This window comes from Octopus sinensis, linkage group LG3, assembly GCF_006345805.1.
Source record: "Octopus sinensis linkage group LG3, ASM634580v1, whole genome shotgun sequence".
Taxonomy (NCBI): domain Eukaryota; kingdom Metazoa; phylum Mollusca; class Cephalopoda; order Octopoda; family Octopodidae; genus Octopus; species Octopus sinensis.
Window position 1 is genome coordinate 102,103,777 of NC_042999.1, and position 22,685 is coordinate 102,126,461.

The following is a 22,685-nucleotide window of genomic DNA, read 5'->3' on the forward strand; positions in this document are numbered from 1 at the left end:
ACATTTATTTAATCTCTTCAGATTGAATTCCTATCGGGACTTTGGCAATCATCATCAGCGTTAATTGGACCAGAGTATTAGCGTGGCTCTCCGTCGATTACGACGATGAATGTTCCATTCGATTACGACGATGATTTGGAGGATTTTTTCAATCGAATACTGGTTGAATGTGTCACGTAGAACACGGTTTACTCTTAACGTTTTTGACAAAACTTTGTATTTTAGAAGTTATTTCGTGTTCAAGTTGTCGTATTTGGATAATTTTAACCAATCAATGACGTGAATTTAGCCGAAAAAAAGCTACAGTGTTCTGCGTGACACATTCAACTAGTATCCGAAGTTTCAAACTGTTTGGTTAAAAAAAATTAATTTAAAAATCTGTGACTGAGATTGAAAAGATCCTCTTTCGATCAATGGAATAGCCAGCTCGTGAAATTAATGTGCAAATGGCTGAGCACTCCATAGACGCGCGTAGCCGTAACATAGTTCTGAGTGTGACAAGACTGGCCCTTTTGAATTACAGATACAACTCGTTTTACCAGCTGAGTGGACTTGAGCAACGTGAAATAAAGTGTCTTACTCAAGGACACAATGCGCTGTCGGGAATCGAACTCACGACCTTACGATCGTAAACCGAATACCCTAACCACAAATCCACGCGCCAGGCTATTGACGTGTAACAGTTTCGTAATAGTTCGGATTTCAAGACTATTATTTAAACTGTACTTTTCTCAGCGTTGTTTCTCATTGAAACAGCAGAGTATACTTTGTATCTTCTATACAACGCCTCGGTTAATTCTGTTTCCTTAATTATTTTGCATATAGCCCTAGAAATTTCTTCTACCTAAGCAATCAACCATATTTTTTCCCATTTATCATCACCTTTTACTTGTTTCAGTCATTTGACTTCAGCCATGCTGGGGCACCGCCTTGAGTTTTTAGTTGAATAAATCGACCCCAGGACTTTTTTTAAAGTATGGTACTTTTTCTATCGTTTCTTTTGTCGAACTGCTAAGCTATGGGGACGCAAACACACCAACACCCGTTGTCAAACGGTGGTGGTGGACAAACACACACACACATATATGTATATATATAGCAATGCATCTAAATTGAAGCAATGATTGCATTGTTCAATTAAATGGAGCGGTGGAAACGGTCGTATTGCATTACTACTTGATATCCTGTTGCTTATTTATATATATATATATATATATATATATATATATATATATATATATATATATAGAGGGCATTATATACATACATGCCACACGCTAAGAGGGACAAAATTAGTCATTTCTACCAAAAGTTTTACTAATCCCACCGAATGCAATTTTTCAAAGTAAGACATTTAAAAATATGGACTTGTATCACCTGTGATTTCATACCTCTGTATTCATCAGCAAGCCTGGACGTATATATATATATATATATATATATATATATATATATATATATATATATATATACACGACGGGCTGCTTTCAGTTCCGTCTTCCAAATTCACTCACAGCGCTTTGATCGGCCTGAGGCTATATTAGAAGATACATGCCGAAGGTGCCTCACAGTGGTGGTACTGTATGGTGGTACTAATGTTGCATCTTGAGGGAGAAAAAGAGCCGCAGGGCGCTCTAACACCACGCGGCGAAGGCATTGGATAAGGAAAGTAGACGAGAAAGTCGGATGGAATGAGACCAGAACAGTGACAGAAAGCAGAACTGGTTGAAAAGATTATCTTGCGGTCTTATGTGCCTTATGGCACGGAGAGAACTGACTAAATATGGGTATGGAACCAGTAATTTTAGGGGATGGTGTTAGTTAATGAAACACCTCCCAGTATTTGACTGCTACTTAATTTTATCTACCCCGGAGAGATCAAAGGCAAAGTTTACTATGGTAAGATAGAACATAAAAAGCCAGAACAAATATCGCAAAGAATTTGTTGTTTTTTTTTGTCTGACGCTCTAATGATTCTGCTTAATATACCGCCCAAACTTCCTGCAAAATAATTATTTTTAATATAGTCAGCAAGCTCGACCTTTTAGGAATAACAGCTAAATCTACTTTAAATATAGAAAGCAGCAACAGTCGATTATATCGACCGAACCAGCAACGGAGCCTCTCTGTTATCACCGGGCCTGCTAGAAATAGTAATCAAGCCTCTTTCAATCCACACAATCATCTTAGAAATGGATGCGTTGGTGCTGAATTCTTTGTACAAAGAAGAAAATGGTTCCTGTTATGATTTCTTTCATCATAGGTCTGTTTCATCAGGGTCGACCACAAGCTAAAAATAATTTTATCCGCCTCAAAATGTTGATAAAGAAATTCGACTTCAGTGAAGGGATGCAACTAAATACATCAAAGCATTTTGCTCACCACTCCTCTAAAACTGCAACCTACTACCCTCTGAATTAAACAACGGTTTGTTTATATGAATGGAGACAGAGCTTCACATTTGAGGAAAGGGTTGAAGACCGATTATATCGATTCCAGTACTTGGCTGATACTTATCGATATCTAAGGAAGGAAGAAAGATAAAGTTGATTTCGGCGGGACTTGAATTCAGAGCATTTCGAACAATTATTTCCAACTTGGCCGTAAGTATTTTATTGGCGGCTGAAGGACTAGATGATTAAACCGACCTCAGTACTTCAATGCTACCTTTTTTTATCGATCCCGGAAAGTTGAAAGGCAAAAGTTGACCCTAACGGAATTTGAACTCGAAACCGTTCTCAGTTTCAATTAATAATAATGTAACTTCTTGGCAAACCCTTCCTTATAGATTAAAAATGAAAGAAAGAAAAAAAAAACCCGTCGATTTGACCAATCATACAACTTTAGAAAGGCTGTTATCAATTATGAAGTTAACGACTACCTCTGCCCTTCACTCACCGCACCTTCAACACTATCGTACATTAACACTTTACTACATTTACACACACACACACATACACACGGTTCTGGTTCGAACGCTCTTTAATGTTCTTTCGTTGAATATGTTATCGAAGTTGCAATCTGACACCAAACCCCTACCACCAACTGCCTTTCACATCTAATACCAGCCAACCCCCATCTGTTCCCCTTCCTTTCCTTCTCTTTATTTCTATTCCACCAGCTCCCCTTGTACTTCCTCCCCCCGCTTCTAAACCCCCTCGTCTTTCCTCTATCCGGCCATACGCCCTACCACTTTTGTTGTTTGCCTTTTTAATAAGGGGAACCAATTATTTGCATTGCAGTTTGAAGTCGTAATGAATGCAAACCCACCCGAAATGCACCCCACACCCTTATAATTCAAACAAGCTTGCTTCTAAAGACTAGGAAATAGTATTAACGGCAACGGTGGGGGTAGTGTGGTGAGTGATTATGACGACGACGATGGTGAATAGTAGTGGTAACAGTGTTTACAGTGGTGGTAACTGCTGCTGATTATTGTGGAAAAGGTAGTTGTTGACAGCGGTGGTGGGACGAGTTGAAACAGATAAAAGTGAGAATTCAAACTTGTCTACCAAGGACTAAAGAGAGGCTTGTTGGGGGGAAAAAAATGATTAAATAGCGAATATATTGCAAAGGCTACACCAAAAACTGATTCCTTTCCTATGGACATAGAATCAACTTAGTAAGTGGAGTGAAAAAGGAGGGAGCCAATAAAACCGATTACCGAAAGAAAAAAGAGGAAGAGGAAATATTATGAGGAAAAGGAGCAAGGAGAAAAAGAAGAAAAGAGTGTCAGGAGATGTAGGTATATCTTGTCACGATGACACCACTGGACTAATGTTAACAGAACTCCGGGATCTTTTCAATTCTGAAGCCAGGACCACAGATCTTTCTACTTAACTAAATAATCTGAAACTTCGTATGCTGATAGAGTCTAGCAAAACAAGACACAGGTTGGAACTAGTTTATTTGAGAAAAATCTATTTTATGACTTTAATCGTAGATTAAAACTGCGAATTTTAACCAATCAGATTGTTTGTTTTCATGTGTAAAACTTGACTGCATTCTATTAGTGTGACGTAGAAAGCGCTTTTGTGACAAGTTTTCCGTCGATTTCCGTAAAAAACTTTTATTTTTTTACATAAGTAATGAGAGCGAAAGAGACTAAGAGGAAGCGATTTTATGACGAGGGAAGTTTGTCTTTGAAGTTACCGTCTATGGGAAGCATTGATGTACATGTGTGTGTGTGTGTGTGTGTTTGATGGGGTGTGGGAGACAGTATGTTGTGTAAGTGAAGTGCTTCTGTTAGTGTGTGTGAAGAGACAGAGAGAGTAATGTGTGAAAGAGAGAGATAACTGAAATTTTTTACTCGGTGTATGTGTATATGTATGTCTGCATGTATGTGTGTGTGTGTATGTATCTATGTATGTATGGCCGATTCATCGTAATTACGATGAATCGGCCATACATACATACACACACACATACATACACACACACACACATACTTACACATACATACACACACACATACATGCAGACATACATATACACATACATCGAGTAAAAAATTTCAGTTATCTCTCTCTTTCACACATTACTCTCTGTCTCTTCACACACGCTTGTTTACATTTAAGATGTTTAATACGTCACGAAATTGGTGGTCGAGACGGAGTAAATAAAGCCGAATGACGGAATATCATTGGTTAAAATTCTAATTATTAAACAACGTTAAACTTAGAAGTTACAATTCCGTTTTCATTCTGGTTTACAATTAAGTTTACTTTTGACACATTCTACCAGTATACGAAGTTTCAAATTGTTTGGTTCAGTAGGAAAAATTTGAAAAAACTGGCTTCAGAATAGAAAAGATCCGAACTCCGTTAGTATTTGAACCTAGAAACGGGAGGGTTGAAACTAAATCCCATAATGGATAATCCTTTGATAGTGTTCTGTCTATCTCTGATGTATTTGTTTATTGTGACTAAGCATTAGGGGACTTATATGTTTCCAAGGGGGAGACCGAGGAATAATAATGATAATGATAATGATAATGTCGGAGAAATTGGAATCGACATGAGGACAGAGCAAGCCCTAAAAAACTGCTCTATTGGGGACAGCTAGGATTTTGAGATTGGTGCTTGGATGTTGAGTGTCTTCCACGATAAGTTAACATCCAGATACCAAAACTTAAAATTTGCGGAAAGAGACCTTGTGAGACCTCTGGCAACAAGTTGCTGTCCGCTCTCACATAATCAACCAGAACAAGTAAGACCGAGAGCTCTGAGAAGTATAATAATTCGAGGGGTTGTTACATATCGAGAAATCCTTTTTAATCAAAAATTACCCTTGTTCTTTCACACTTTAGATCAGTGTAGAAATGCAATGACACCCTGCATGTGGTCCTGTTGGTAACGAGGACTTAATGCTGAAAATAAGCCAGCAAGTTTACAAATACTTTACTATGCGTATGTGAAGTGTCCCTAAATGACATCTTGAAACCCCTTAGCTGCTAAAAGAGGAGAGTAATCTATATAGTCGCTCGACCTGCTAAAAAGTAGCAGACAAAACTTCTATAAATCACGTTCAAAGGGTTCCAAAAATAACCTTCTCATCGCAGTTCAATGAAGATCAAATAAAAAAATTTACTGGCACTCTGCATAGAAAATTTTTAAAACTCTATTCTAAAGCTGACAATTTAGAAAAAATATAGAAAATTACTGCTTATTTGGTTTTATTTGTCATACTTTTGTATAATAAAATTATGACTAATAGTGTTTCAAGAAACCCAGCCATTATTAATTAGCATAGATTTTCTTAAGCTTTGAATTATATTTTAAAACATCTGCGGTGCATCATTTGAGAACTAACAACCTAGTTTTAAAGAATAAGGAAACTATGAAAAGTGTGAACCTGGGTTCACTGGTTTTAAGAGAAAAAAGACAAGATGGTCGTTGTTGGAATGCGTTTGATCATAGGTCTACCGGATCAAAGTTGTCTGGAGAAAAATAACAATCTTGCCATCTGGGTTTCGCGAGCGTTTATATTTTGCTCTACACTTTTCACTACCATAAGCTAACTAGACGGGTAGATAGACAGACAGACAGATAGATGGATGGATGGCTAGACGGAAGTTGAAATTTAATCTAGAAATGCTCCGTTCAAGTACCGTTGGAGTTCTTTTGCATTTCATCCTCCTTACAGGAATGATCATTCTTCGGATCGATACAACTGATGAAACATGAAAATATGCGTCTCGTGTACTACTGTAAGATTTAGTTCTAACCAAAAGGGTTGGGGAAATAAAGTACCATTTCACGAAAATATAATGTATGAGTAAACGCATTTCTCTTTCTCTCTCATTCTCTCATAACGTGGGCAGACCAAAATTTTATATATTAATTATTAAATATAAAACGGTAAAGGGTTTCCAGTTCAAACTATAGATGCTAATTTAACGCAAGAAAAATCATTAAATATCTACTTTAATATTATGACAGGCACAACTTACCCTGGTTTTCAATATATACATATATAATTACACACCGGCTGTTGGTGATTTGTTCCTCTTCTTTGGACTTTTCCTTTTTTCCTTTCCGACGAAGAGTTATGATCGAAACGTCAAAATCTCTGAGCGTCAAACTAATATATTCTTTGTGCACGTCCCCGTTCGTTATTGCTAATTTTATTGTTCGCGCTTCAAAATATCTCGTAATAAGTATTTCAAAGTAAGGCAGCGAGCTTGGCAGAAACGTTAGGTCTATATAACGTCCTTGGTTTGTAAAAATGTATACGGTAACGTCCTTTATTATTATTGTATATATAACATAATGCAAACGTGTAGCTTTTGTGTGCATTTTGTTAGCAGAAAATAAAGAAATAACAGTAATAACGTTTAATAAATGTTGCTTACTGCAAGTTATGGATGAGTCTTTTATGACTTCATTGCTTTCAGGCTTAGCTTAAGATATTTTCGCACCCGACATCACAAAATGCGTCTGAATAAACATTACCGGACAGCAGAGACTGGGACATTTCTTAGAAAATAATTTTCATTTTTAACTACGTATATAGTACGCACTAGGGATTTTGACCTTTAAATTTTGTGGGGGAAAATGCGGATTATACTCGAGGATTTATGGTGTATATATATCTATATATATATATATATATATATATATATATATATATCTATATATATATATATATTTACACACACGTGTGTGTATTATCTAACATCCGGTTTAATACCCAGTGCAAAACCGATTGGAAAGACAAATAAATTAAAACTTAACCAAAATCCCTTACAAGCTATGACCCCCAACAAACTCTCATACTTTTCTTGACGTCTAGTATATTCTAAGCTACAGTAGTGGTAGCATAGACTTTGTCTATGTTCTTGTTCTATTTGAGTATTTAAGTAAAATTATATCAGTTGGACACACTGATTAAAAAATTCCATTTATTTATGCAGCTGAGAGTAGCCCTGCATTTAAATTGATGCAATGGTTGCATTGTTCAATTAAATGGAACCGCTATAAACGGTCGTACTGCATCACCTCTGGATATCCTGTTATTTTGATTATATATATATATATATGCTAGCATGGAAAACGGACGCTAAACGATGATGATGATATATATATTACGGAAATGTACTTGCATAGCAAGTGACTTGATCTGAGATCGTGTGCTGGAACGGAAACAATTGCAGCGTGGAAGGTGTTTATAAGCCATTTAAGAAACAGAAAATCCGTTAGATTCACTTCAACGTTTAAATTTAATTTGTAAAAATATTTTCGTCTCAAAGCGACGGAAATATTTTGACAAATTAAATTAAAATTTTGAAGTGAATCTAACAGTTTTTGTGTGTTTCTTAAATGGCTTGTAAACACCTTCCACGCTGCAATTGTTATATATATATATATATATATATATATATATATATATATATATTATATATATATATATATATATATATATATATATATTATATATATATATATATATATATAAATGGTAGCATTTGTTAGCCGATACTTGTAGATGAGCTTGGTAAAGTAAACTACAAGTTTTATATCCAAATTGAATTCACACACACAATGCCTCTTTCAGTTTCTGTCGACTAAATCCATTCACAAAATATTGGTCGACCTGAGACTGTCGTAGAAGACACCTGCCCAACGTGATACACAGTGGGACTGAACCCGAAAACATGGCTGGGAAGCGAACTTCTTACCACATAGCCATACCTGTGTACAGAAGTCGGTATTGTTTTGTAAATGTTCTTTTCTTCTCTTTATATATATATATATATATATATATAGCAATAATAATTCTCTAAACGAGGTATATACAGTAACTGCTCCATAACATAAGGGACGTTAGCCATCCGAATATGGCTAGGGACAGGGCAGGGCGGTGGGGGTGTTACTGATGCATTTAGCCCCAGGCGATCATCAACGTCACCAGAAGGGCTGTGATGGCGTCAGCCCTTCTGGTGACGTTGATGATCGCCTGGGGCTAAATGCATCAAGTAACACCCCCACCGCCCTGCCCTGTCCCTAGCCATATTCGGATGGCTAACGTCCCTTATGTTATATATATTATATATATATATATATATAATATATATATATATATATATATATATATATATATATATATTACGGAGATGTACTCGCATAGCAAGTGACTTGATTTGAGATCGTGTGCTGAAACGAAAACAATTGCAGCGTGGAAGGTGTTTGTAAGCCATTTAAGAAACACACAAAAGCCGTTCGATTCACTTCAACATTTAAGTTTAATTTGTCATATATATATATATATATATTGTAAAGTATGTGTACATTCCATATAAGTAACGATCACCTAGTTTAGAGAAGAAACACAGGCTAAATCAGAGGAAGAAATACAAGTTGAAGGAAAAGAAAAAGTAGAATAAAGAAGTAGAAGAATAAGAAATATGGGGAGAGAAGGGCGATGGGTATATAAATACGCTGTCACGACAATTAACAACTGTCAATTCCATGTCATCAGCAGAAGGTCAACACATTCATCAAGGAGTAAGGTGGAGGGGGGAGTGATACTAATGTCTGTCTGCTCAGAAAGAAGAAAAGGTGGAGATAGTGGTGGGAGGAGCTATATGCATACATATATACACACACACATATGTATATATATATATAAATATATAAATATAGATGTATGCAAAAAAAAGTAGGAGAAAGAGATAAACTGGGAGGCTCAGATATAAGGTGGTGGGAGGAGACAGACGATAGTTCAAGATATTCCTAGAGGTAATTCATAGATATGAATAACCTTAATAGATATGTCTATTTGCTTATTGTGGTGTTAGTGTGTTTGTGCAAGTCGGTATATTAGTGTCTGTAGATAAGAATATAATGGTATTTATGTGTGTAGTGAGGAGAAACACGTTCCGCTTGGGTTGATTTAATTAACCGTTGTCGAAATCAAGTAATGTCAAGCAGCCTTCAATAGTAAGGGTCAACTTCATTAGTAGCAGAAGTAGGTGGGGTGCGGCGTAGTCGAATAAAATTGCGACTGCGTAGCTACGAATGTGCGCACGCACACATATTTACGTATGTGTACATAGGTACATATTGTTTGGCCAAGAGATGTACTAAATAATATACACATTTTTTTTTAAACTATGGTTTTGCCGATTCCTTGCCGGGTATATTCTCTCTCTCTCTCTCTCTCTCATATATATATATTGGTCGAGTCTATTACTACTTTGAATTTCACCTGTGGGTGCACTGGGTCTTCAAGCAAGTTATGACAAGTTTTTCCGATAGTCAACACTAAACGGAGATAATTACACATACACATAATCCTATCTTACTATAAACTAAAAGCATAAGGATTGAAATTTTTAGGTATGGGTAAGTCGATCACATCGACTCCAGTACTCAACTGGTATACGTTCTGAGTTCAAATTCCGCCGAGGTCGACCCTTTCGGGGTCGATAAATTAAGTACCAGTTACGCATTGGGGGTCGATATAATCGACTTAATCTGTTTGTCCCCTCTATGTTTAGCCCCTTGTGGGTAATAAAGAAATAGGTATTTAATTTATCAGTCCCGAAAGGATGAAAGGCAAAGTCGACCTCGGCAGATTTTGAACTCAGAACGTATAGACGAACAAGATGCCACCAAACATTTTGTCCGGTCAGGTCACTGCTTATACAGACGAATAAGACAGCAAACAGGCACGCGAAATTCGAACGCCGTGTCTTCTGTAAACCTTATAACTGTGCTATCCACTGCACGAAGGCGACGTATTAAACTTTAATATGTCGCTTTGGCGCAGTGGTTTAATAATTAAACCCTTGACCGTAATTGAATAAAGTAACTGTAATAACATACAAAGATCGGTCAATGAGAATCTTAGTCTACACACTATTCAAGATATCTTTATATATAAAAGAGAAGTTGTGTGTCTGTCTCCTACGATTTAGATTCCTAACTACTCCCACATTTTGCGGTGCAGTTTAACCAAAACCGGGTATCTTATAGTCGTGATTCATATCGAGCCCTTCTGGGTATTAGCGCGCGTCTACGATGAGTCTACGATTTAAAAAACAATTTACCATCATTTTTTCCCATTTTAATGCATTTTTTCGCTATTATATAAGGGAAATAACTCTCTAAAAATGTCTACGATGAGTCAACGATTAAAAAAAAATTTACCATAATTTTTTTTCCATTTTCAATGCATTTTTTTTTTGATATTTTTTGGCTATAACTCTCTAAAAATGCTTATATAGTTATTTCCCTTACAAACCGAGCAACGCCGGGCGATACTGCTAGTAGCATTATATGTATGTTTGTTGGTACGCGAATGCATGTGTGGAGATGGACAAAGAAAAAGAAAAGAAAGAACGATAAGCCGATTGACAATGTTCAAATCATGAAACGTTACATCTGGTACGTATGACCGATAAGAAAAGGAAACATTAGGTTACAAACTACATCGCAATCTTTCCACAATAAATAATAAACTGAAAAAGAATTCTTCACAGGCTGTTCCCATGTGAAGAGCAGAGTGGTTACTGCAGCAAGCTACAGTCCTTACAGTATCAACTCCATGCGTAATCATCCCAAACAAACATACATATCTACAATACTCAAGAAAATTACTACATGAGCATCGTAAGAATATTATCTCTCCACTCAGACCCGTTATCTTTAGCCGGATTGAGTAGGTATGCACACAGGTGTAACAGCAGTAACATTAAAATGATCATTAAGGCGATGAACTGGCAGAATCGTTAGCACGCCGGGCGAAATGTTTAGTGATATTTCGTCTACCTTTACGTTCTGAGTTCAAATTCCGCCGAGGTCGACTTTGCCTTTCATCCTTTCGGGGTCGATTAAATAAGCACCAGTTACGCACTGGGGTCGATGTAATCGACTTAATCCGTTTGTCCCCTCTGTGTGTAGCCCCTTGTGGGTAGTAAAGAAATAGGTATTTCGTCTGCCGCTACGTTCTGAGTTCAAATTCCACCGAGGTCGACTTTGCCTTTCATCCTTTTCGGGGTCGATAGATTAAGTACCAGTAATGCACTGGGGTCGATGTAATCGACTTAATCCCTTTGTCTATCCTTGTTTGTCAACTCTATGTTTAGCCCCTTGTGGGCAATAAAGAAATAAGAAACGTTAGCACGCCGGGCAATGCACTTAGCGACATTTCGTTCGTCTTTATGTTATGTGTTCAAATTCTGCTGGGATCGATTTTACCTTTCATCCTTTCGGAGTCGATAAAGTAAGTCCCGGTCGAGCACTGGGGTCGATGTAATTAACTTACCCCTCCCTCGAAATTGCTGGCCTTGTGCCAAAGTTTAAAACCAATAACATTAATATGGTCATTAGACAAAGACAATGTACTCAGATAACTTTTTGTTTTCTTTTTAATTTTGGCATATGACCGGCAACTGATACTTATACTTCCCTGGTGGGATCTAACAAGACCGAAACATGTCTACTGGTGTCACCAGCTGGTTTTAAAGACAGGATCCACCCTTATCTACATTGTTTAGGGCTGTGGTTAAGAAGCTCACTTAGCAACCACGTAGTTTCGGGTTCAGTCCCACTGAACGGTAACTTGGGCAAATGCTTTCAATCATAGCCCCGAAGAGACCAAAGTCTTGGGTATTCAGAAACTGTCTCTAAGTCCGTCATATAAATGTATAAGTGTGTACCTTTGTGTGCGTGTGCTTTTGTCCTCGCCCGCCCCCACTGCTTGATAACCAGTGTTGGTTTGTTTACGTCCCCGTAACCTAGAGGTTCGGAATAAGAATCGATCGAATAAGTACTGGACTTCAAAAAAGAAGAAAAAAAAGGCGATTTGTTCGACTTAAATCCTTTCAAAGCAGAGTCACAGTTCAATGAGTGAAACAAGTAAAAATTAAACGATAAACAATAACTCTTTTAGATTTTAAACAAACTTAGAGGGAGCTTTTGCCAACTAATCGCAGAAATAATCTCAGGCAGTCGAAGTTTTGTAATTCACAGTACACATATGAGACATGCATCTAAATTTGCAAACTTTTCTTAATTATTTTTTTATCTATTTATTTATCGCCGACTCTAAGCGCCACCGCTTTCCTCGGACTCATGTTTATAATTGTTACTCTGTTCTCCAGCTCTAGCCATTACTGCTGCTCATTGCCCTTCTGCCAGGTTTTCCATTTCAACTGAGACTCCTTTCCCGCTCTCCCTTTTTATTATTTCTATATCTCGTTACTCATTCATACATTTATTCAACCATAGTGTTTTCAGCTATTAAGCAACATCACTCTCCACCGTTTATTTGATCAGCTTTGTGGTCATGCGTGTACTCGCCTATATATAAGTTTGTATGTGTGTGTGTATGCATGTATGTATGGGGTTGTGCGCGAGCGCGTTGTGTGCGTGTCTATATTTCTTAGCTCTCCCCTTCCTCCTCCCAGCTTAGTCTATCTCACTGACTCGAGGTTATAAATGATAATGATGAGGATGTTGATAATAATAATAACAACAACAACAACGCTAACGTTAATAATAACAACAGCAATAATAATAAGAAAAACAATAATAATTTAAGTGACAACAACCAGCAGCACCAGCAGTAGCAACATCAACGCTGCCGCCAAAATCAGCAACTTCCAATCTGGACGAAAACAAGGCTTTTTTTTCTCTCTTTTTTATGAGCTTGAATTTATTTTTTTTATATTGTTTCTTTTTATTGTTACTTTTTTTTTATATAACTTCAACCTGGTATTCCGGAAGAAGCAGCAATAAAATAAAATAATAACAACAATAATGACACAGACTTCAAAGCAATGACCGTCTCTTCAAAAGGAGAGAAATAATAACAAACACATACACATAGAAAAAAGAAACAAAAACCAAAAATACACCGAATACAGCTATATAACTGAAAGCAAAATAAATAAATAAATAAAGAGATTGCCCTCAATATGGACTCTCATGAAGGTGGCAAAAATAATATGGCGATGAGCTTTAAACAACATGGTGACGTTAAAAAAAACAGACGTATATTTAATACATGAATAAAATATAATAAATAAAAGTGAGGAATAATAAAATAGTATTGGTAGTACAACACTTAACTTTTATGAATAAATAGGAATTTAATATCTCGCTTGTACTGTTTATTATAACCATTTAGAGACATATTTAAAGAACACAAATAATCAAAAAATATTTGAATAGGAACATGAATGATACAAAAGAGAATCAAATCCGAGTATTCGCATTTTGTTTGGTTTTTTTAAATAAATTTTTGCTGTTTTTTTTTTTTAAATATACTTGTCATCTGGTTTAAAATGTAAAATGTAGAGGTATATAGGCGCAGGCATGACTGTGTAGTTGAGAAGCTCGCTCTGTAACCATGTGGTTTCGGGTTCAACCCTTTTGGCAAGAGTCTTTTACTATAGCCTCGACCTAATTTTACAAACGGAAAGTGTATTGATATACGTCGTATAAATGTGCGTGCTTGTGCTTGTCCACCACCACGGCTTGACAACCGGTGTTAGCTTGTTTACGCTTCCGTCAATTGTAGGTTTGGCAAAAGAGACCGACAGAATAAGAACCAAGCTTGAAAAATAAGTAATGAGGCCGGTTTGGTAAACTAAAAAATCTTCCAAGGCGGTGCCCCAGCATGGTCGCAGTTTAATGAATGAAACAAAAGGTAATAATAAATGCGCCCTTTTAAAGCCTAGCCAAACTCATGGGCCCGGTTTCTTGGTTTTTATGGCATATGTGTTTCCCAACTGGACGGGATGCCAGTCCATTGCAGCGTTACTCATTTTTGCTAGCTGAGTGGACTGGAGCAACGTGAAATGAAGTGTTTTGCTCAAGAACACAACGCGCCGCCCGGTCCAGGAATCGAAACTACAATCTTACGATCATGATGCTGACACCCTAACCACTAAGCCACGCTCCTCCACAAATGAAACAAAAAGTAAATGAAAAAAAGAAAAAAGAAATATACATAGTTGATGGGTGGTAGAATTAATATGTGTTGTGGTAGTTATTAGACCACTATGAAAAAGTGCACGTGGCCTAGTAGCTATAAAAATATTGAGCTCACAATCAGAAAGTCGTGGGTTCGATTTCAGAATCGGGTGGCGCATTGTATACATTGTTCCTCGTTGCACCAATCCACTCGGCTGAAAATGAGTACCAGCCAACTGCCTGGGCAGTTCGCTCCTTCCTCCATCTGTCACATTCTTGTTGTTCTGCTGGTCAAAGGCAAGAAAAGGTATACGTCTACTCGTGAGAGAGGGTATCTGTCTACTCGCGGTTACATAGATACCCAAAGCAATTAGTGAAATCGTGGTCCGAACTACCAGATCATACTTGCTTGCGAGTGAGTTTTACCTTTCACTTGTTTGAGTCACTGGACTGCGGCTATGCTGGGGCACCGCCCTGAAGAATTTTGGTCAAACAAATCGATCCAAGTACGTATTATTTTTTTTCTTCAGCCTGGCACTTATTCTATCGGTATCTTTTGCCAAACCGCTAACTGATGGTAAGTAAACAAACTAACACCGGTGGTCACGAGGTGGTGGTGGACAAATGCAAGCAAAGGCATGCACGCGCACCCTTTCACACACACACACACACCACACAACAGGCTTCTTTCAGTTTCCGTCTACCAAATCCACTCACAACGCCCAGAGCTTTAGTAGAAGACACTTCCCCAAGATGCCGGGCAGTGGGACTGAACCCAAGGCTACATGCCACGTATGTTGATTTTTTTTTTCTTTTTTGTCTTTTTGGATAATTTCACAGTTTCGTATTGAAATCACGCCGAAGTCACTTAGTTTTGTCTTTAAAAAAGATAATGGGAATATCACGGTTGAAACGCCCACGGACATTGGTCATCTAGATCAGGATTGATACGGGAAGTAACGACAACAACAATGTATTTAGACTCATCGAGAATAAATTGTATATTTATACACATGCATGAATACACATCGCCATGCATATAAACTGAACCGATTGGAAACTATACGTGCATACGCACGCGCGCACGGATACATATAAAGAAGGATACGCAGATGTGAAACAACTATTATATGCATGCATAGAAAATTCTGCGCGCACACATTTATGCATGCTCACACACACACATACATATATATAAAACTATCTATTTAACTCCTGGTATCATATTCTGTAAGTCGTGCTATTTTATATCCATACACACGTACTTTTTTTTTCTTTCTAATAAATGTATTTAATATTCTGTGTAAATCGAATTGCCTAATTTGCTTCTCATTACATTTACTCGTCTACCGGCTCAAGTTCAAATCTCTTGAGCACTTCGAAGTGTATTTTATAGAGAGAACACTTGCCTGTAACCTATAAACTACACACACACACACACACATACACACACTCGAACTCAGGCAATACATTCACTTTTATTTCCATTTCGTGCTGTGATCATTTCTTGTAACATCATAAGATGAGGTGAAGAGGTTACACCCCCACCGCACCCCGCTTCGCTCAGTCCTTCTCCATTTCTGAACGACCACTCTGTGCAATCATTACACTCATTCTCCAACGACAACATAGAAGATTCTTAGAGGGAAAGAGATAGAATGCGAGAGAGAAAGAATGGGGGAGAGGGGAAAAGAGGGTGGAGAGAGAGAGAGAGAGAGAGAGAGAGAGCGAGAAGGATGATGTCTTAGAGTATTCCTGAGACTTGAATTTGCAATGTAATTGTTATTTTCAGGCAGAGTCGACGTGACATAATATTCGATAAGGCTGGCATCCTTGAATTAAGGAGACTATTCACAGGACAGGTTGTGCTAAAAGACACTATGCATTGAGTAAGCTTGAACCCTATATTTGAAAACTGCGAATCAATTTCTTAACCACTCGGCCACGCCTCTATCTTGTAGCTATGCTTACATACGCACGAACAAAACTGATAGGCCGTTGATACAATAAACACAAGTCCAACACACGTACTCGCACGCACGCGCGCGCTAAGGTTATTCTAACATACATACTGGAAGAGTGGTAAGAAGCTTGCTTCCTAACTACACGATTCCGGGTTCAGTCCCACTGTGGCACCTTGGACAAGTGTCTTCTATAACCTTGGGCAGACCAAAGTCTTGTGAGTGGATTTGGTAGACGGAAACTGAAAGGAGCTCGTTATGTATGTATGTATGTATGTATGTATGTATGTATGTATGTATGCATGTACGTATGTGTGTTGTTTCCCGTCATCACTTGATAACCGATGCTGTTGTGTTTAGATCACCGTAACTTAGCAGATCGGCAAAAGAAACCGATAGAATAAGTACTAGGCTTACAAACAATAAATCCTGGGGACGGTTTCAACTGAAACCCTTTAAGGCGGTGCCCCAGTATGGATGCTTTCAAACGACTGAAACAAGTAAAAGAATAAAATATACACACAAATCTTTAAAACCGAGGTCAACTGGTACATCGATCCAGGGGTGGTCGGGAAGCTGATGAGCGAGTCCGTAAATATCGTACACACACACAACACACACACACTTATACACATACACGTGTGTTCGCTCAAACTACTAAAAAATTGCAGGCAGTTCTCCCTCAAATCACCTTCTTGCACCCTAGAAGAGAAATTAAATAAGACGGCTCTGGGTTCTGAGTGGAAAAGAAAAGGGGGAGGGGGGAATAACAAAAACAAAAACAAAAAAAAAACTTGATGGTCATAATTATGGTGCCTTTGATTATAGGCCGGCTCGGCGAATGCTGAAAAGCAGTTAAACAACAAAACAACAATTGATAAAAAAAAAACATTGATGTTGCGCCAATGTGTGCAATGAACAAAGCGAGAGTGAGGAGTAGGAGGAGGAAATTGCCATTGAAGAGGGGGAAAAAAAGCACTAACTCATAAACTAACAGGTCGTTCGTTATAAGAAGTCATCGGGGCAGAGTTAACGCGTGTGCAGACAGAATGTACCACTTCCGGCATCATCATAGGCATCTCCACTACCATTTCACCACAGCTAAATATAATTCTACTCATATATCTAGGTATGCATTATAGGAATTGACGCCAATGCTTGACACGCAGCAGGCTTTGACATTGCTCCAACCCCATGAAAAACACAAAATAATAAACTTGAAAAGTGCAGCCCCACCCCTCGGACCTTAAAAGACCACTTGCGAGGACCGCTTCCCTTAACCATTTAGCCATGCAAGTGACGGGATTTGAACTCAGAGCATAAAAGGCTGAAACTGATTATGTAATGGTTTTTCACAGTTTTTCATCTACAATGAAACAGGTATAAGTGTTACAGTACACTAGCTGCTTTTTAATCTCTCTCTCTCTCTCTCTCTCTCTCTCTCTCTCCCTCTCTCTCCCTCTCTCTCTCTCTCTCTCCCTTTTTCTCTATATGTGCGTTTGTGAAGAAGGCGCATGGCTCAGAAGTTAGAGCATCGGGCTCACAATCATTAGGTAGTGAGTTCGATTCCGGGATCGAGCTGTGTGTGTTGTGTTCTTGAGCAAGACACTTTGTTTCACTTTGCTCCAATTCACTTAGCTGTAGAAATGAATTGCGACGTCACTGGTGCCAAGGTGTATCAGCCTTTGTCTTTCCCTTAGATAACATCGGTGGCATGGAGAGGGGAGGGTTAGGATTAGGGCTGGTATGCATGGGCAACTGCTGGTCTTCTGTAAACAACCTTGCCCGGACTTTTGTCTCGGAGGGGAATTTTCTAAGTGCAGTCCCAAGATCATTCATGACCGAAGGGAGTATTATACCCTTTATATAATATATACATAAATACAAACAATATATTTAAAAACCCTTTGGACAAAAAAAAGTCGAATGATCCAAACCCACATTTGTAAATATGGAAAACATTCTACCATTGGATCAAGACATTTGAAGGATTGCAGAGGAGCTGGAACAGGACCGCCAGCGATGGAGAGCATTGGCGGACCTGGTCGGCTCTACGCATGACTACATCTTTGAGGCCACTAGCCTGGGACAACCTCAGTGGTCGAAAAAAAGACTAATCTGATGATCTGCTGTCCACGAAATGTGACTGGATGATGAGAGATGGGCCTGGAAAATCAGCTGAAATTTCCATCACATATCTTAGTTTAGGAGGCCATAAGATTATTTTACTGGAGTTAACTGAGTCTGGGAGGAGAGCGAAATTCAAGGGGTTGGTAAAGGACTGCTGCGAGAAATGTTGGCGCACCGGGTCTTTGCCAGAGCAGATAGGCTGTCGATGGCTGGCAGGTCGCTTCCTTAGGAAGGCCTACGGGACCCTGGGCATTACAGGAGTTGAACAGAACTAACAGGGACAATGTTAAAACTGCAGAGACAACTGGTTGGTTCTGGCTAGAAAGAAGTTAGATTTGGTTTCAGTTGAATACCATTTGGGCACAGGCAGCCGAAACTAATTGAACCTCCGTCGGATCATCTGAAAACCAGAGTATGTTGCACAAATCGAAAATATTCAGTGATCCGAAGATGAAGTGTCCAAAGATTGCATCCGTATATATGTTGAACTCACTTCTAAACAAAACAATTAATTGAACAAATACTTTTTTTAAATATATTCTTTTCAGTAATTTCCTCAACGTTTGCTTTTACCATTATAAAGAACCAACAGAAAGAAAAAAAAAAAAACATTTTTGCCCCCAGATAAATATACAGCATGAGTCTGCTCTCAACTGAGTCCTGATAGAGCAGACCTATAATCAATCCAACCATAACCATCTCGTCTTATTGTAAATTTAGCACTGCATTGTGCAATGTGCCTATCCTTTTCTTTAAAAAGACAGTAGCGTTTGATTTAAGGAAGATTTTGTTGCTCTTTCTAGGAGCTGAGCGACCACGTAGAGACTCATACGTTAGTTCGCAATGTGTTCTTACACATTATAACAGAACAAAAGTAATCGATTGCATCGACCAAGTTTATCACTGGCGCTTAATCTATCGACCCGGGAGAGATGAAAGGCAAAAATGTACTCCGACGGGAATAGAACACAAAACGTAAAGGGACATAACTACATTCAACAAAGCATTTTTAGTCTGGCGCACTTTTGTTTCCACCACGCACCAGTCCTAGCCCCGATAATTAATATTTATAATTATACTTTAAATACCTAAATAACTATAAAAAAAATCTCTTTAACTCTCTTTTTTCATATTCTGTCTCCGTCTGTGTGTGTGTGTGTGTGTGTATGTGTGTTTGTGTGTGTATATGTAAGTTTATCTCTATATATCCATCCATTTATCTACGTCACTATTTAATTGTTTGTCTACTAATCTATCTATCAATTAACCATCAATTTATGTCTATATGTGGCTATATCTATCTATCTATCTATCTATCTATCTATATGCATGTATTATACACACATAATTATCCGTTAATCCATCTATTTATCTTCATTTGTCTATCAATCTAACCATGTATCTAAATATTCAATTACCCATCTATATATCTATTTATGTTACTATTCTATTCAATTATCCATCAGTCCAGCTATATATATGTTCCTATTTCTCAATGATCTTATCTATCTAAATATTGAATTACCTTCCCCTCTATGTCTTTGTCTCTCTCTATCCCTATCTATCCAAAAATTCCCTTTTTTTGCCATCTATCTGTCTGTCAATCTGTCTCCAATTATCTATTGATCAAACGGTCAGACTATAATCTACAGCCAGTGCCCTCTATTCCAAGGACAGTTGCCACCTAGTACTGTTGCCATCTTTATGAAACAAACCGGCTGATTCCAGAACAGATGGAATATTGATTTAAGCAAATGTTTCTTTCATTATCTTGTTGATCTCTTGTAGTCTCTTGGAAACCTGCCGGCGCTTAAGCGATAGGAGAATGTCCCAGTAATTGCAAACAATTCACGGACTTTCCGCAGTGACATCAGTATGGAATAAGAATATCACCACCCACTCTGAAAGTCATTCGCTATTCGCTGATTCCTGTCACTTAGTAAATTATCAACATTTGCAAACCACTAAGAGTCAATGAATTACCCAATAATTTAAGAAAATAGGCGGTGATATTCGTACTCCATGAAAATGTAGCGCAAAGTCCATGAACTTGTAATTGCTGCTTAAATGGTGGTAGGTTTCTAAGAATCACGGAGATCAACAGGATAATAAAGCCGTCATGTCTCAATCAACATTCCGACTTGTTTTGTTTTGTCTAGATGGCATAAGTGCCACATAGTACGATTTTATATCCTTGGACTAGAGGACCATAGTACGATTTTATATCCTTGGACTAGAGGACACTGCCTACTCTACCATATTACTGTAATGGATTCTTTCACCGCAGTTAATGTCCTTAACTGCATTCTTCTTTTGGGTTCTATCGTTTATCGGCAAGACAAACGAAAATGTCCAAATACTGTGGTACCTTGACTTACGAGTGTCCCAACTAACGAGTTTTTCGAGATACGAGCTGTCTCTCGGCCGATTTTTTGTTTTGAGTTGCGAGCTAAAATTCGGGTTACGAGTCAGGTTCAGACACCCCACCGCTAGTTGGCGTAGCGAACGCCACAGTGAACGCTGTAACATTCGCTGATTCGAGAATTTCAAAAGGAGGTCTGGCATTCACTCCCTTGTTAGGCATGGTGAAGCTGCAAGAGCCGTTATGAAGGCAGCTGAGGATTACCTCAAAACTTTTGCCAGAATTATAGCAGCCGAAGGATACATCCCCCAGCAAGTCTTCAACTGTGACGAGACAGGACGTTTTTGGAAGATGCCAAAGAGGACTTATATAACGGTAAAGGAGAAGAAGATGCCAGGTCACAAACGCATGAAAGATAGGCTAACCCTCGCACTGTGTGCCAATGCGAGCAGCGACTGCAAGATTAAGCCGCTGCTCGTTTATCGTTCGGAAAACCCCAGAGCCTTTAAGTCACATAAGATTCTGATAGAAAAACTGCAAGTTGTGTGGTGGGCAAATCTAAAGGCGTGGGTCACTAGGTAGTTCTCTGTGGGGCGGGTGAATTTGGTCTTTGGTCCTGGCGTTAAGAAATATCTCCAGGAAAATAACCTACCCTTGCAAGCCCTTCTTATCCTGGACAATGCATCTGTTCACCAACCTAACCTCAAAGATGACATCCTCGAAGGGTCCAAGTTTATAAAAGTTTTGTGCTCTTCGTCACCTCAAAGCAGCGGCGGAACAGGTGCATGGTGAAGAGCTTCTTTAAATTAGAAATCTCCTGTTGGTCCATGGACTGCATGATAGGGGTGGTGCTGGGTGGTGCTGGGTGGCCTGAGGTTGTGTTTGAAATGAACTTTGAAAGACTCAAACCCGAAGCAGGAGTGGTGGAGGAGAGTGTATCTCTTGGCAAGTCCATGGGCCTGGAGGTGGATGAAGATGACATCAATGAGCTCATCGAGGAGCACTCCGAAGAACTGATAACGAAAGAGCTAAAGGAACTACAGACGCAGCAGCACACTGAGGTTTTGCAGGAAATGGGTGACGCGAAGGAGGCGGAGGGGGTTATCTCTACAAGCGCGATAAAGGAAACGTTGAGAATGTGGGAGAAACTTTCAGACTTTATTCAAAAGAAACACCGAAGAAAAGTTGCAGATGTGCAAGCTAATTAATGACACTTGCCTAACTCATTTCAAAAGTACTCTGAAAGTGAGGATGAAACAGACTTTATTGGACAGGTTTTTATCGAAAACCCCTGCAGATGAAGTTGAGGAAAGCGTGGAGAAAAGGGCAAAAATCAGTTCAGCCTTTCTCATCCACCTCCATCAACATTCCCAAGTCGTTTGATCTCCAAGGTAAATGCTGTACGTAATACTTAATAAAAACAGTTTATTGTAGTACATTCTGTTGTATTGTTTTTATACAATATTCGTTCTTTATAAGTACATGTTTATTATTAAAAAAACACGTAAAAAAAAAAACTGCAGTGTTTTTTTGGTGGGGCCGGATCGGATTAATGGCATTTCAATTCATTTCAATGGGAAAATTTGATTTGACATACAAGTAATTTGAGTTACGAACTCCGTCACGGAACGAATTAAACTCGTAAGTCAAGGTACCACTGTATTCAGTTATAGCTATTTAAACATATACAACCACACATAATCTACAATGTTCACATTACATTTATTTCTGGAGGTTATCAAAATTTTCGTCGCCCTACTGTGTCCTTATCACTGATACAATTCCAGTGCAACTGTTTGAAACTTAACT

At 38.4% G+C, this 22,685-nt stretch overlaps 1 protein-coding gene and 1 long non-coding RNA gene across 2 annotated transcripts in view; one reads left to right on the top strand and one right to left on the bottom strand.

The window, feature by feature from the left end:
* Positions 1–4,965, top strand: part of LOC118762531 — an 18,260-nt gene extending 13,295 nt beyond the window's left edge. Inside the window, exon 3 of the long non-coding RNA XR_004998287.1 lies at positions 4,956–4,965. This is a non-coding gene — a long non-coding RNA (uncharacterized LOC118762531). The remainder of the gene's footprint in view (positions 1–4,955) is intronic.
* LOC115209736 (tumor necrosis factor receptor superfamily member 16-like) overlaps positions 1–22,685 on the bottom strand; it is a 147,828-nt gene that overhangs the window by 108,151 nt on the left and 16,992 nt on the right. The window lies entirely within an intron of this gene.